Consider the following 16,800-nt stretch of genomic DNA (forward strand, 5'->3'; position numbering starts at 1 on the left):
CTTAGGCAAACAAAGAGAGGAATTTTTATGATTAAGAATGAGATGGGACTTCCATGATGGCGCAGTGGTTAAGAATCCGCCTGCCAGTGCAGGGGACATGGGTTCGAGCCCTGGTCTGGGAAGAGCCACATGCCATGGAGCAACTAAGCCCATGCGCCACCACTACTGAGCCTGTGCTCTAGAGCCCACGAGCCACAACTACTGAGCCCATGTGCTGCAACTACTGAAGCCCGTGTGCCTAGAGCCCATGCTCCTCAACAAGAGAAGCCACCACGAGAAGCCCGTGCACTGCAATGAAGAGTAGCCCCTATGTTCGGTTGGAAGCACAGGTAGCAATCTGAACTCTGGATCAGCATGTGAGGGGGAGTGGGTGTTGAAGGTTTTTGGTACAGCCTGTAAGCTGTGGGATCTGATGCTATATCCAAGTAAATAGTGTCAGAATTGAGTTACATTATAGGACATCAAATCAGTGTCTGCTGAGAAGTGGAGAATTGCTTGGTGGTGTTGGAAAAAAACACAATGGAGTATGTACTCCATTGACTGACAGGTAATTGGGATAATCTACACATTGTACTTAAGTTGTGCTCTTCTTTAAAAAGTTGAGAGGTACTCTAATTTGTGTGGGATAAGCAATTTTCATTATATTCTTTATCTAGATTCCTCTAAAGTAGTGATTTTTAACTCCTTTTTTCAAAAACCTCTTTGAGAATGTGATGAATGATACCTACGTTGAAGAATTACACATATGTACAAAGTTCAAATTTTGTATGGAAGTTTAGGAATTTAAGGTACTTCAACTTACGAGTTATGCTATGCTCTAGGACTTCAGTGGCTGAACATTCCGATTTCTTCTGAGAAACATACCCAAATAAGGTTTCATCCTGCCTGTTTTTTAACAGCTTTATGTCGCTATAGCTAACACATATTAAACTGTACATGTTTAAAGTGTACAATTTTTTTTTTTTGGCTGAGCCACATGGCATGTGGGATGTTATTTCCCCGACCAAGGATTGAACCCGTGCCCTCTGCAGTGGAAGCTTGTAGTCCTAACCATTGCACCGCCAGGGAATTCCTAAAGTGAACAAACTGAAAAGCTTTGGTGTGTATACACCTGTGAAACAATCACCACAATCAAGATAGTAAACATATCCATCATTCCAATTTTCCTAGTGCCCTTTGTAATCCCTCCCTTCAATTCCACTATCTACCTCCAGATAACCATTGAGTTGCTTTCTGTTGCTTTACTTTCATAGAATTGTATATAATCTCTCAGCACCATTATTTTGAGATTTATTCATTTCATTGTATCAATGGTTCATTCCTTTTTATTTCTGAGTAGTATTCCATAGTATAGATGTATCACAATTTGTTTATGTACTCCCTGTTAGTGCACATTTGGGTGGTTTCCAGTTTCTAGCTATTACAAATGAAGCGGCTGGATTGCTAGAATGTTTACATGTGTCTTTGTATAAACATTTACTTTCACTTTTCTTGGGTAAACTAAGAAAATTAGTAGTGGAATGGCTGGGACATATGGTAAGTGTACATTGAACTTTTTAGGAAACTGGCAAACTTTTTCAAAGTGTACTATTTCACATTTCCCACTGTTGGTGCGTAAGGGTCCTAGTTGCTCTACATTTTTACCAACATTTGATCTGGTCACTCTTTGATTTTAGACGTTCTAATTGGTGTCTCGTTGTGGGTTTAATTTGCATTTCTGTAATGACTAATGATGATGAACATCTTTTCAAGTGCTTTTTTGCCATCTTTAGATCTTGGCAAAGTGTTCAAATATTTTGCTCATTTTTTAATTGGATTTTCTTATGATTGAGTTTCAAGAGTTGTTTATTCTGCTCAGAAGCCATTATCAGATATATTATTTGCAACCTTCTCCCAGTCTGTGGCTTGCCTTTTCATTCTCTTAATATCTTTTTTTTAACATTCTGCCTATTTTTAACACTACTTCTTAATTTACAGATGACCAAATATAAAAGCATCAATATGTGGATTATGGCTAATCACATGGTTAAATTTACCTAACAGATACCTATATCGCCTCCACATGTAATTTTTATATAGTTCTCTTAATATCCATGCGGTTTTCTAATAGTTAACCCAAGCTGGCTTCGAACATACTTCATAGGAGCAAAATTTTTTGTTTTTCCTTAGCAGGGAAGCCTGATGTCAAAGTATAATTTTAAAAAGTTAAAAACAACGTATGTAATTATATCGTGATCACTTAAAGATTTATTTAAGTCAGGATTAAGGAACCAGAAGGCTCCAAAGCTGATTCAAAGGAGTATAAATCCGAAAAACTTGCAAACTAATTTTCTACACATTACCATCGAACTTTATGGAGTCTGGGGCCTAAGTGATAGTAAGCAGAAGTCAGTTACATCTTCCTCTAGAAAAATCAGATGATCTTTCAGTGGACTTGGTGGACAGTGCCCTAGTATGACTTTGAAAGAGTATGGTAATCTTTTTGCCTTATTTCTAAGTTTTGGATTAATTAAAAAAATTTTTTTTTTCATTTTATTAAAACTCTGGTCCATCAAAATATGGAATACAAAATGGGTTGCAAAGAAGGGAATCAACCAACCAGAGACAGATCTTTTTTGGCTCCTGAAATCCAATGTAAATACTAACTAGTGCAGAACAGGTTCTCTGACTTACCATTTCAAAGTGCAGGATGGTTCAAACTAGGCTGATTATGCAGAGAATCTCCTGCAACCAATAGCTGCTGGGAAATCAAACTAGAGAACTCTGGTCAGTGGTTTGGTTACTAACCTACACTCTCCCAAATTACAATTGAGTCAGAAAGTGGCCAAGTACCAGCACGATAGATTGTTTTGATTCTGGACGTTCCTTTAGCTCACATGAAGTACTGATTCACTCCCCAGAACCTGTGACTATGCTACCTTACATGGTAAAAGGATCTTGAGATGGGGAGATTATCCTGGATGGTTTAGGTAAACCTAAATGTAATTGCCAGGGCCCTTAAAAAAAGGGCCCGGGAGGATCAGGATCAAGAGTAGGAGAGGTAGGGCTTCCCTGGTGGCGCAGTGGTTGAGAGTCCGCCTGCCGATGCAGGGGACACGGGTTCGTGCCCCGGTCCGGGAAGATCCCACATGCCGCGGAGCGGAAAGGCTGAGCCCGTGAGCCATGGCCACTGAGCCTGCGCGTCCGGAGCCTGTGCTCCGCAACGGGAGAGGCCACAACAGTGAGAGGCCCGGGTACCGCAAAAAAAAAAGAGTAGGAGAGGTGAAGAAAGAAGCAAGATTTTGGAGTGAGGTGAGGAAGGGGCTGGGAGCCCAGGAATGCAGGAGGCCTCTGAGAAAGGCAAGGAAAGCTTGTCCCCTGAAGTCTGCAGAAGGAATGCAGCCCTGCTGGCACCTTGATTTTAGAATACAGTTCTGGAACAAATTTTTGCTGTTTTTAATCACTAAATCTGTGGTGATCAGTTACATCAGCAGGAGGAAACTAAAAGAGGACCACATCTGCTTTCCCAAACGATTTGAGATCTGTGAACTAGAAGGTCTAGCAGAGGTTTTACTTGGGTGAAGCAGTCAATTTGTGGTTTCCATAGCTCTTACTCACAGAAAAAGCTGTGTAGGTATTACATTGAGGTTTATAAATTTTAAAACCTAATTGCTCCTTACATCTTTAAGTTCAACTGTTTTTTTCTTTCAGTTTTATTGAGATATAATTCACACACAGCACTGTATGTTTAAGGTGTACAGCATAATGACTTACATGTATTGTGGTAATTATTTAATTACCACAGAAAGTTTAGTTAACATTATCTCATACAGATACAAAAAAAAAAAAAAAGAAATACCAGTACCCATTTATCTTATAACTGAAAGTTTGTACCTTTTGTCCACTTTTATAAGTTCCACTTATAAATCTTAAGTTCATCTTCTAAATGACTGTTAAAATGGACTAAATTATTTACCTATTAACAGTTATTTTCAAGATTATTATTTATCCCATTATTAAACATAGTTGAATTGTCTTAAATAATTTTAAAATGTACTCTTAAATTATTTGAATATTGTAAATACTTCAAATCTTACTAAACCTCACATATTTAGATAATTCTAGTAAATCTAACATGTATTTAATGTAATAGATCCTCCTTTTCTTAAATATTCACTCAGCAAATTTTCTAATAACTTTTACCTTAAAATCAACAAATCTAACATCAATCATCCATTTATGTATTTTAAGTTAGAATCATAAATTAGTATGTTAGCGTCTCTAATGTAACAAATCTTAAATATTACATCTGTTTTACATACTAAATAGGCATGGAATATTCTTAAACCTAACACGAAAGCATTATACTATGGGTTTGATTTACTTAATCCTTCATATATTCAGTCTTGGTTTAAAAGACCCTTCTCACTGAGAAGACAATTATATAATCCTAAGCAAAGCTGATTTATCATTTCAGTGGGCTGAGATCTCTGACCTGAGATTTTTCTGGGGATTTGGAGACTTGGTGCTGTAGTCATCTAGGAGGATTCTTCTGAAACAGTAGCAAAGGCAACATGAGTTCTACGACAGAGAATCAATGCCCTCCGAATGGGGCTGGTTATTTCATCATTTCTTTCAAATTAATCACTTTATTTTGGTAGATGAGGTATAACTCAAAGTCAGGGTACATCTTAACTCGATAGGAATCATCTAATCTATCTATTGCTTGATTCTATGCTGAATTATTTTCACATGCCATTTAAATTAGAGCCTATTGAATTCTGCCTAACTAGAAAATGAGATTATTTCTGGCACTGGATCCAGTTGCTGAGCCAACAGGAGATGGGAAGTCAAATATAGCCAGTTACTGTGGAACTGGTGGAGAGATGAGATGCAAGCCACAGTATGTAAGAATGTGTTGAGAGGATCCGATAACTGTCATAAGTTAACAATGACATCTACTATTTTGAGCATTCCACACACCAGGCCGTATGCTAACCACTCTATTACATTAACTCATTTTTCCACAATAATTTTATGAAGGTAAATGTATTTATTCCTAGTCTGTAATAAGGAAACTGACTCAGAGAGGGAAAGTGACCTGCCCAAAGTCACAAGTTTAGTAAGTGGCAGAGCCAGGATTCAAAAGAGGTATATGCCATTTTAAAGCTGTTAACTATCAATGGAGAAGGTTCTAGAAACTTTAGCTCTGGATTCATTTTCTCCTATCAACAGAATGAAGGGGAAATGAAAGAATTCCCTGTGGATATGCTTTGTCCAGAAAGAAGGTTCAGGAGATGCATAGGCATGATGGAAATCCCTTGTCTAGCCAAGAGAGTTTGGATTCCTGTGGTCAGAAGAGGCTTGGAGAAGGATTTCATGTTCTGTGGATAAATCAGTTGTATGCCTGACTGAGCTAAATAGGGACTCTGGATTCTTCTGCTTCATAACAAAACAAAAAGCAAATGTAAATCAGGTCTTTTCTGTTCCTTCCTCATTAGTGTTATAATTTCCTTTTTTGTGAATTCTTACCTTTAATAAAGTTCATAAAACAATGTGCACAACTTAATAGAATGAACATATGTACCCACATCCTGTCATTGTCCTCTTGGTCCATGCAGAATTCCTCCCTGGAAACAAACACCTTCATATGGTCATGGCTACCACTCTCATTCAATGTGTTTAAGACCATCTTCTACCTCCAAAGTTTTCCCAGTGTGGGCTTAGGGCTGTGACTGATCCTCCCCCCAGAGAACCCACAGAGCTCCCCAGTGATTGGTATAAGATATAGGGATAAGGAGAAATCTAACAGGGGGAAGACTTTGATCTCCTATTCGCCCCTTTTATTTCCTGGAGCTTGTGACATGGAGATAACTCAGATCTGAGCTAACAGAGAAAAACAAAGAATCAAAACAATTGACACTGATAAATGTTACTTAATGGGGAAATCCTCAGTAGCAGTGGATGCCAATGAGTTATGACTTCCAAAGACCCCCACTGGATTCCATCCGCACGTAGACCCCTGCATTTCTAATGAGAGTCCCTTAGTGATATCTTCTGCTAAGAGACAACTTTCGATGCACATCTTTTTGGGAGAAACCAGACACCCCTGCTTTTGAAAGGGGAGGAACAATCTGCGTATATGCCCATGAAGGTGAGAATAAAAAGGTTTTATGCTCCAGATTCAAGAAAAGAAGTCTGTCCTTTTGCTACAGTGCCACAGTGCAGGGATGTGCTGCCCGATCCAGGAGCCACTGCTAATGTAGAGCACAATCCCATGGTGCCTCTCTAGCGCCAGGCCCTGCCGTAGTGCAAGCTATTGTCATATTTGTCCCCTAATTGGGCGTGTGCACAGTCTATTCTTGCTTTCTTTCTCTCTGCACTCACTGGATCCAGTGCAATTTTTCAAAAGCACAAATCCGATTATCTAAATCCTCTTCTTGAAACTCTCCAAAGCTTGCTCGTTGTCTGTGATTGGCCTCCTCCTCTCCAGATGATTAGACCCCTTGCAGCCTAGGCAGACTCATCTCACACCTGTTTCTCACTGATATTTTAGTTCCACCAGAGCATCAAGCTTCCCTCCTACCTCAAGGCCTTTGCAAGTGATGTTTACTCTGCCAGGAATGCACTTTTCTTCCTGCTTTGCTTAGATAACAACTATTTATCTTTTGGATCTCTATTTGAAAGTAACTTCTAGGGCTTCCCTGGTGGCACAGTGGTTGAGAGTCCTCCTGACGAAGCAGGGGACACGGGTTCGTGCCCCGGTCCAGGAAGATCCCACATGCCGCAGACCGGCTGGGCCTGTGAGCCATGGCCTCTGAGCCTGCGCATCCGGAGCCTGTGCTCCGCAATGGGAGAGGCCACAACAGTGAGAGGCCCGCGTACCACAAAAAAAAAAAAAAAAAGAAAGAAACTTCTCTACAGAAATCATACCTGCTCTTCTGGACCAGACCAAGTTCTGTTCCCACTAAATTCTTTCTTTGTCCCCTGTACTTTCATAATTTCATATGGCTCTGATTAATGTTTCATCCCCAGCAGACTGTCAGATTCTAGAGAGCAGGGGCTGTGTTTTTTTTTCACGCGGCATTTCCTGCTCAGTGTCTATCACAATGCTTAGCTTAGTAGGTAAGCGCTAAGTATTTGTTGGATGAATGGATACACGAAATGAAAAACATTGGATTTAAGAGTAGGCAATGTGTGTTATCGTGAAAACTCCACTAATAACTACTGTGTGATCTTAGAGTTATAGAATCTCTTGATCTCAGTTTCTTCTACTGAAAAATGAAGAAATTAAAGTAGATCATGTTTACTGTTGTTTCAGTTATAAAGTTCTCTGAGTACAGGCACACCTTGTTTTCTTGCACTTAGCAATATGAGAAATTGCTGCAGAATTCTGGGATGAATCATTTGGAGAGAGTCAAGTTAGAATATTATCAGAAATATTTGAGATTGCTGATTGAGTCTGATGAGGTCAAACCTGGATGCCCCAGATAACTCTGGTAACCCCCTGGCAGGCACAACGAAGGCTGTGCTCTTTTCCTTATGATGGCCAGGAATGTGTTCTTAGGGGATGTAGCTGTGGCCTGGGTGCTGCATTTGCAAGTGGCCAACGCCTTGGAGGCCAGATGGGGCCAAGCAAATTTGGTAAAGTGTAAAACCTCAATTTGGTGCATATCTAATCCACAGGGTTTTTTTTAATTGTTTTTAAAAATGTTATTTTCTTCTCTATGGTGAAATCTGATATAATGTCGTAGAGCAAAATACTCCCCTCCACCCTTTTTTAAAGCAGAATATCTTTTTTTATTTTAAGCTTTAGGGGCTGTTAAAGACATATTTTCTATGCCATTAGTGTGTGTCCTCTAGATGGCAGAACAGGATTTCATTTTGCACTGTTGAATCCTCTTGGCTATTTAATTGAAGTTTCCTATTGCAGAAAGTTCTTAGTTATTGGGTAACTGAAAGACTCAATATGAGTTTAAAAATTTCTTTTCTTACAGATAACATCTCATCTATCCAAAGTCACAGGAATGAGAGGCAAGGTACATTAATGGAAAATCTGAACAATATATTTTTATTTTTATTACTTTAAAAAATTATTTATTTATTTATTTAATTTTTGGCTGCATTGGGTCTTCATTGCTGCACAAGGGCTTTCTCTAGTTGTAGCTAGTGGGGGCTACTGTTCCTTGCGGTGCACGGGCTTTTCATTGCGGTGGCTTCTCTTGTTGCAGAGCACAGCCTCTAGGCGCACAGGCTTCAGTAGTTGTGGCTCAGGGACTTAGTTGCTCCAAGGCATGTGGGATCTTCCTGGACCAGGGCTTGAACCTATGTCCCCTGCATTGGCAGGTGGATTCTTAACCACTGCGCCACCAGGGAAGCCCTGAACAATACATTTTTTAAAAGTCCAAAATATTTGATGTTCTCAAGTTGCATGTTATCTTGAATAAATTGCTAATTATCTTGCCAAAATGTAGATCCTGCTCTACCAGCTTTAAGGATAGATAAGACCTGTTGTTAATCGACATTTATTGTTTCGACTTAATGAACATCATTGGAGTCCTTGAAAATTATTCTCTTACTCTCTAGGTTAAAACTCTCTAGGTTGTTGTTACAAATGTAAGGCCAGAAACTATCAAATTCTTAGAGGAAAACATAGGCAGAACACTCTATGACATAAATCACAGCAAGATCCTTTTTGACCCAACTCCTAGAGAAATGGAAATAAAAACAAAAATAAACAAATGGGACCTAATGAAACTTCAAAGCTTTTGCACAGCAAAGGAAACCATAAACAAGACCAAAAGACAACCCTCAGAATGGGAGAGAATATTTGCAAATGAAGCAACTGACAAAGGATTAATCTCCAAAATTTACAAGCAGCTCCTACAGCTCAATAACAGAAAAACAACCCAATCCGAAAATGGGCAGAAGACCTAAATCGACATTTCTCCAAAGAAGATATACAGACTGCCAACAAACACATGAAAGAATGCTCAACTTCATTAATCATTAGAGAAATGCAAATCAAAACTACAATGAGATATCATCTCATACCAGTCAGAATGGCCATCATCAAAAAATCTAGAAACAATAAATGCTGGAGAGGGTGTGGAGAAAAGGGAACCCTCTTGCACTGCTGGTGGGAATGTGAATTGGTACAGCCACTATGGAGAACAGGATGGAGGTTCCTTAAAAAACTACAAATAGCACTACCATATGACCCAGCAATCCCACTACTGGGCATATACCCTGAGAAAACCATAATTCAAAAAGAGTCATGTACCACAGTGTTCATTGCAGCTCTATTTACAATAGCCAGGACATGGAAGCAACCTAAGTGTCCATTGACAGATGAATGGTTAAGAATATGTGGCACATATATACAATGGAATATTACTCAGCCATAAAAAGGAATGAAATTGAGCTAATTGTAATGAGGTGGATGGACCTAGAGTCTGTCATACAGAGTGAAGTAAGTCAGAAAGAGAAAGACAAATACCGTATGCTAACACATATATATGGAATTTAAGGGAAAAAAATGTCATGAAGAACCTAGGGGTAAGACAGGAATAAAGACACAGACCTACTAGAGAATGGATTTGAGGATATGGGGAGGGGGAAGGGTAAGCTGTGACAAAGCGAGAGAGTGGCATGGACATATATACACTACCAAACATAAAATAGATAGCTAGTGGGAAGCAGCCGCATAGCACAGGGAGATCAGCTTGGTGGTTTGTGACCACCTAGAGGGGTGGGATAGGGAGGGTGGGAGGAAGGGAGACGCAAGAGGGAAGAGATATGGGAACATATGTATATGTATAACTGATTCACTTTGTTATAAAGCAGAAACTAGCACACCATTGTAAAGCAACTATACTCCAATAAAGATGTAAAAAAAAAATGTTGTTACATTTCCCTTTATGTTGCAAATTTGCTCACTGACACATTTTTTCCCCCAAAGAAATTTCAAAACTAAACTTTAGAATAGACCTGGCTTAGTTATTAGGAATTTTGGATGTCACATCCAAAAGATGGAATTTACATAAGGTTCCTTAAGCAATCATCATTTATAAGAGTTTATGATATTATGAAATGTCATCTCTGAGTACAGTTGCCATCAGGGACTATTAGCTTTCCCATCTCTTAATAACCTATTCCTACCAGGGAATATATTTTCCACAGCAGACACAATAAATACTTATACATATGAGCAGACTTAAATACAAGTCACATTCACAGCTTTGATCTGAAATATCCAAGGTGATGTACTTGAGAGTTCGAGTTTAATCTTTCTTTTACAGAGGATCATCTTTCTGCCACAGAAAGCTTGGATCTCATGTTTCCCAAATGAAGATCATTCTTTCTCCACTAATAGGGAGGTAAAGTAATAAAGGCTAATTTCTGGATTTTAGTTTTACATATATTGAGGTCTGCGTTCTATATTTTTTGTTTTAGGTAGTAAAACAGTGCTTTCTCAGTCTCTGATAATTTTGCCCAAGACTGACTAAAATAAGTAAAAATGACACATAAATGTCGTCTAGAGTAATGACAGCTATGGCGTTTAAGAGAGCGTTGCTGAGGATTCTGGGGCCAAGTCTGGCTTTGGGAGGAAAGGACACTATGATTGATGAGCATTTTCTGTCATGTGAAAGAGTAGGGAGGAGGGACAGGAACACAAATTTGCCTTCTCGTCTGGGTTCTGGCTGCATTATCAGAGGGATTTCAAGTTCATTTCTTCAAAGGAATTCAACAATGTGACTGCATGATTAGACTAGCTCCACTAAGAGGTCTTTTTGAGTCCACTCTGCTTATAGTTTAGGCTAGAGATGAACAATTCCAAATTTCTAATCTCCTTATGCTTTTCTGAAGGCTTTGTCAGGCTTCTCACCAATTGCTCGTTTTTGTTTTTTTGTTCTTCCCTGGTTAGCATGCAGGTAGAAGGTATTAGCTGGGAAAAATATCTCATTACACATTTTAAAGACCAGTAGCACTGATTCTTTTCAATTGAGGAATTTGGTCATTCATCTCAGACACAGATACTTGTTTAAAAACTATTACGCAGCATGGCGCTTTGTCAGGTGAGGGATCCACAGTGCTGGGAAAAAACACCCTTGCCCTTCTGGAGTTTCCTTTTCGATTTGAGTTCCTCTAATATTACTTCATTGAATGGCTCTTCTGTGTCCACTTACTCCACCTATGTGCCAACAGTTATTCTAGGTGCTGTGAACACAGCAGTGACTAAAACAGACAAAGTTTCTGCTTTCCTAAGTCTTTCATTTTAGGGGAAAGAATAAATGAATATACATATGGTGTAATATCAGTGATACACGCTATAAAGAAAAACAGGAGAAGGTAACAGGAGTGGAAAACTGGACAGGGAAGGGCTCTCTGTGGATTTTTTAAATTTAAGCAGAGATATGAATGAAGTGAAGGAGACACCTATGTGAAGATCTATGGGAAGAGTGCAGAGGGGCAGTAAGTACGAGCTGAGGTTCTCGCTGGGTGAGTGCAATGATCACGGAGGGAGCCACATGATCCAATTCTGCTGAGCCCCTAAGGGGAAGCGGTAAGATAACAAATTAGACATGAAGCCAGATATGAAACCATGGTAAGGACTTTGGCTTTTATTCCAAGCCTTTTGGGGCATAGTGGAGGGTTGTGAACAGGGGAATGGTACATTCTGAATTTGTGTTAAAAGATTCACATCGATAGAGTAAAGGCCAGGGAGGAAACGAGAGTAAGCATGGAGACCAGATAATAAAACTCTATTGTAAAGAGTGATGAAAATTATCATAAAATTCTATTTTAAAATATTTTAATACCTTATATACAATTACATATATACTATTGTCAAAATACTTAGAGGTTAAATCCACACACTTTTTAAGAAATTCTAAGCTTGGTAGCCCTTGTCTTATGTTGTCTAACTCAAACATCTATATATATATATCACATGATATTCTAGAATTTAAAGAACATATAAAAAACAGTGATTTCTTTCTTTTTTTTTTTTGGCCACTCCATGTGGCATGTGGGATCTTAGTTCACTGACCAGGGATCGAACCCGCGCCCACCTGCAGTGGAAGCATCGAGTCTTAACCGCTGGACTGCCAGGGAAGTCCCCAGTAATTTCTTAATTTAGGTACAAAAGAAACACCCAGGCCCCTCACCAGACTGCATAGACACCAATGATGCTCAGTTTGAGATTACGGGGGACAAGTGAAAATATGTCCAGGCCTCAACAAAACCTACATCTGGGCACCTGAAGGTCTAAGCAGTTTGGCTGGCAGTTCCAAGAATACATAGGGTGTTAAGAAAGAATATTAATTGTTATTATTACAAACCCCCAATTTGAACATGGTAGTAGGATTATTTGACCTTCAAGTTGGAAAACAAAGATAAAAGTTTCCTCACAGTGATATTTGCTGAGGTTTTGGGAGTAGGGGGGCAATGTTGTCATTAGTGTTATTTGCAAATATTTCTAGTTCATTCCCATTCTGGGCACATGAGAAAAATGGGACTTTCTGACTCCTTGTGATTGGGAAGCCACATTAGTAATTCTGACCAATGAACTGAGAGTAGAAATAATGCCCATCACTTCTGGGCCAAACCTTTAATGCTCATACAAGATATTCCAGAGCTGTTTCCTCTGGCACGGAGACCAATGCTTGGGGTAGTGTTTCCCAATCAGCTTGAGTCTCACAGCAGCAACAATGAGCAAATTCTACCCCCCTGCCCAACCTCATTCCCTCCATCTCAGCTCTGGAGGACATATAGTAGGAACAGGAAATGAATCTTGGTAGTTTTATGCCACTTAAAATTTAAGATTACTTGTTAGTCCCTATAACCTACATCCTAATAGGGGCAACAAAGTTCTCTATGAGTGGAAATACCATTTAAGTGTCATTGTTAATAAACTGTCACACTTTCATTCAATTTGGCTAATAGGCCATTTCACTTATCCAAAGATACTGTTATTGACAGTCGTGATCAGGTGGGATTTTAAAAACCATCAAGTCCTGTAAGAGAGTTATTAGGAAAGTATCTATAACATAACATAGCACTAGATAGCTGAAGAAAAGCCCTACTTCTTACTTTTTAGATGACTTACAACTTGGATCTACTGCAGTTTTCAAAGATTAAGTCTTCACTATTTCCGTCCTCTTTGGGCCACGTTCAACATCATGACCAGAAAAGAAAGTCACACCCAAGGTTCCAAAACTTAACTGATTCATAGCACTAAAGTGACCCTACTGGCCTAAACTTGAAAAGAAAATATGAAACAAAATATAAGAGCTGAAAAAGGATAACCCCAAATAAGATGGCCTGGAAGAACAGCTGTGGTAAGCAGCCTCCAAGATGGCCCCCCAGTGACCACTGCCTCCTGGCGTTCATGCCTTTGTGTAATGCTCACCCCTTGATCTGGGTTGGACTTAGGGATTCACTTCTAATGAATAGAAGGTGACATATGTGACTGCCACTTCTGAGACTGGGTTACAAAAGACTGTGGCTTCCACCTTTGGTTGCTCTCACTTGCTCTGAGGGAAAAGCCAGCGCCCGTGTTGTGAGCTGTCCTATGGTGACACACTTAGCAAGGAACTGAGGGAGGCTTCCAGCCCACAGCCAGTGAGGAACTTGGATCCTCAGCCCAACAACTTGAGAGGAACTGAATCCTGCCATTCACCATGTAAGTGACCTGAGAAGCAGACCCTCCTCTAATCAGACCTTCCCAATGTGTCCTCACCCCAGGCGCCAGTGTGACTGCAAGCTCAAGAAAGGTCTTAAGCCAGAGGCACACAGCTAAGCCACATCCAAATTCCTGATCCACAGAAACTGTGAGATAATGAATGTTTGCTGTTTCAAGCTGCTAGGTTTTAAGGTCATTTGTTACGTAGAAATAAACAATACAATACTTTAAGTATATCCTAGCACACAATGCCAAAGAATAAAAATGCAAAGCTGTGGGTTTCTGAGCGTATATTTAAAAAGAGTCTGGACTAAATCCAATTATCATAAAGGAAATAGTCCTTTTAGCTGAACCATCAAGACCATGTGTCAAAAAGCAGAATTGCTTGATAAGACCAAACTGTACTGTGGTAGAAACAGTTAACACTCATATCCACATGTTCCCTCTTCATTTCTCATCTTTTCTTACAGTTGGATTCACCATGTTATGAGTTCTGTCCCATGGAATGTAAGTAGAAGTAAACTGTTTTACTTCTGGGTTTATTCCTTCGCCCAATATTTCAACTAATCTTTAAGCCAGGAGATGGCAAGACTCCAGGATAGGAGAGGCATGTGGCAAGAGGGAGAAATAAACTTGAATTAAGCCACTAAGATTTCAGGTTTTATTTGTTATCATAGTGTAGCCTATTGCAGATCCTGGTTACTATACCCAGGAATGGCCACAATGCAGTTTCTAAGTATTCTGACTGATCTATATGTGGATACAGTTATCACTAGTCCAATTTGTAGGACAGATGGTGTATTTTCGTTTTTCTCCAATTGAGAAGGCTCTTCTCGTCCTCCACAATGATCTGGTTACATAGTCCAGAGGGGACTGAGATGCAGTCTGTGCCATGGAAATTGATGTCACTTGCATTTCCTGCTCATTTCCATCTAAACTTGACAACTGGTTTACTTGTATATGAAACTTCTGTATTTTTAATATTATTCTGTGTGCTTCTTTGCTTTCCCTTTAGGATATAGTTAAATTCTTGGATCGCTTCAGCTCTTTAGAAGCTGACAAATGGTCAAAGTATCTGCTTTAATAAAGAATTATGTGCTTTAGGGAATTCCCTGGTGGCCTAGTGGTTAGGACTCTGCACTTTCACTGCCAAAGGCACGGGAACTATGTGCTTTAACAAAGAACATTCCTTCCTAGCCTTGACTGGTGTGGAAACAACCCCGTATAAAAGGTGGGGCTTTTGGTTTCACTTTTATCTTTTAGGCCACATTTATACACCTGGGTGTCTAGACGTGGAATGTTCTATGGAGAAAGCCCTATGATATCATGTTTCTAAAAGCAACTGTCTCCTGGTGCCAATTCATAACCGCCTGTAAAAGTGCATCAACATGCTTGAATTCATCCATTCATGTTTCATCAACGAATTCAACAAATATTTATCAAGTGCCTAAAATGTGACGGGCCCTATGTGAAGGGTTAGGGATGAAAAGATAAAGAAGACTGGGTCTCAGCCATCATGGACCATATAGGTCATGGGAAAGAGCCACGCTGAAAAACCATTACAAGTATGAAGAGCATTACAGAGGAGGCCTGGGGGCAATAGTGAAAGTGTAAGGGTGTGAGGGAAGGAAACCTGGGTAAGGGGGCGCTGTCTGAGATAATCACTGTGAGGGAGTGATGTTTAAATTGAAATTAAAGGAGAAGTGGAGTTAGCTTTTGGGGGGAGAGCATGGAGTATGTTCCAGGTTGAGAGGAGGACCAGTGTGACGGCTCTGAGGTGAGGAAAAACTGAATGAGTTAGAGAAACTGAAATAAGACCGGGATGGAGGCAGGTGGATCTTCCAGGGCCTAATACTGCCAACAGCATCTTATCATGGTCAGAGAAGCTTTGCAGAAGAAATTGACTCCTGACTAGAAGTTTCCAAATTCAACAGAGAAAATGAAAGAATTTTTTCCTTTCTGATTCTGACTGCTCTCTTCAATATTGTCCGTGTTCTCGAAAATGAAGTTGATCAAATGCATTCTTTTCTTTTTTTTCGTTTTCAAGTTTCGCTGATTGTATCAATACTTGGCTCAAGCTCCCCATTCCTGGACATTTTATTTACTTAGAAGCATCAGTGACATATTAACACGCTGGGGAAGTTGAGAGGTTAAATGGTCAAGCTTTAAACAGCTGTAGAATAAATTCTGTGGTAAAGATGATGCTTACTTTTCACTGTGAAGGTTAATCAGAGGATTCAAAGTCCTTGTAAAATTCTCACCCTAAAGCCATGTTTGTGCCTCTCCTCTGACCCTGGAAACTCTCATCCTCAAACTTTAGTCAAAACACAGTCTTTTACTTTTTCCTGATTTCATTCTGGAAAACAGGAGAGCTACCAAAATGTTCTATTATTCTGTCTGCACTATGTGACTATGTTTGCTAGTGGCCTGGAAATGAATCAACTGGACTGTTTTAGAAAGGATCTCTTTGCAAAAGCAAACCGCAGAATAATATGAGAGTATTTTGTTTGATGACAGTCAGTGATTGGCAAGGCCATGTGGCCTAAAACATGGAGACTGCCAGGTGCCATCCACCAAACCCTGGGTGCCAAGAGTGATTTGCAGAATGACACTGCCTCTCCCTGGGCTCCTCTACATGTCGTGGCGGACACCCTGTGCCAGCAGCTCATTTATCAGGACGCAGTGCCATTCGCATCGATAATGTCTGCAATTAGAGCAGATTAGTCCTGATTGAAAGTGAGCTGTCAAAGGTATGTAATCTGAGGAAGAGAAATAACATCTGGAGTCCTGTCATCTCAGTGGAACAGAGTAACGAAAACCTGGGGGAGAGTAAATGTGAGCTTTTGTAAACAAGAAGTTGTGGGGCATTTTCTTTAGAGATCAAATTCTGAATAACTTCGTAGATCTTTAACAATACTGGTTAGCGTTTATGGAGTGCCACAGGGATGGTGCTAAATGTTTACAGGTGTGAATTCCAAAACTCACCACAGCCCCGTGAGAGTCATTCTTATTCTCATTTTACATTTGGAGCTTTAGAAACAGGGGATGAATCAATGAATCAACCACCCGTACAGGGCCTAAGGATGTGGGGAGGCTGAGGCTGGAGTGACTGACAGTGACACTGGACCCAGGTC

Source organism: Pseudorca crassidens, chromosome 1 (assembly GCF_039906515.1).
Source record: "Pseudorca crassidens isolate mPseCra1 chromosome 1, mPseCra1.hap1, whole genome shotgun sequence".
Classification (NCBI taxonomy): Eukaryota; Metazoa; Chordata; class Mammalia; order Artiodactyla; family Delphinidae; genus Pseudorca; species Pseudorca crassidens.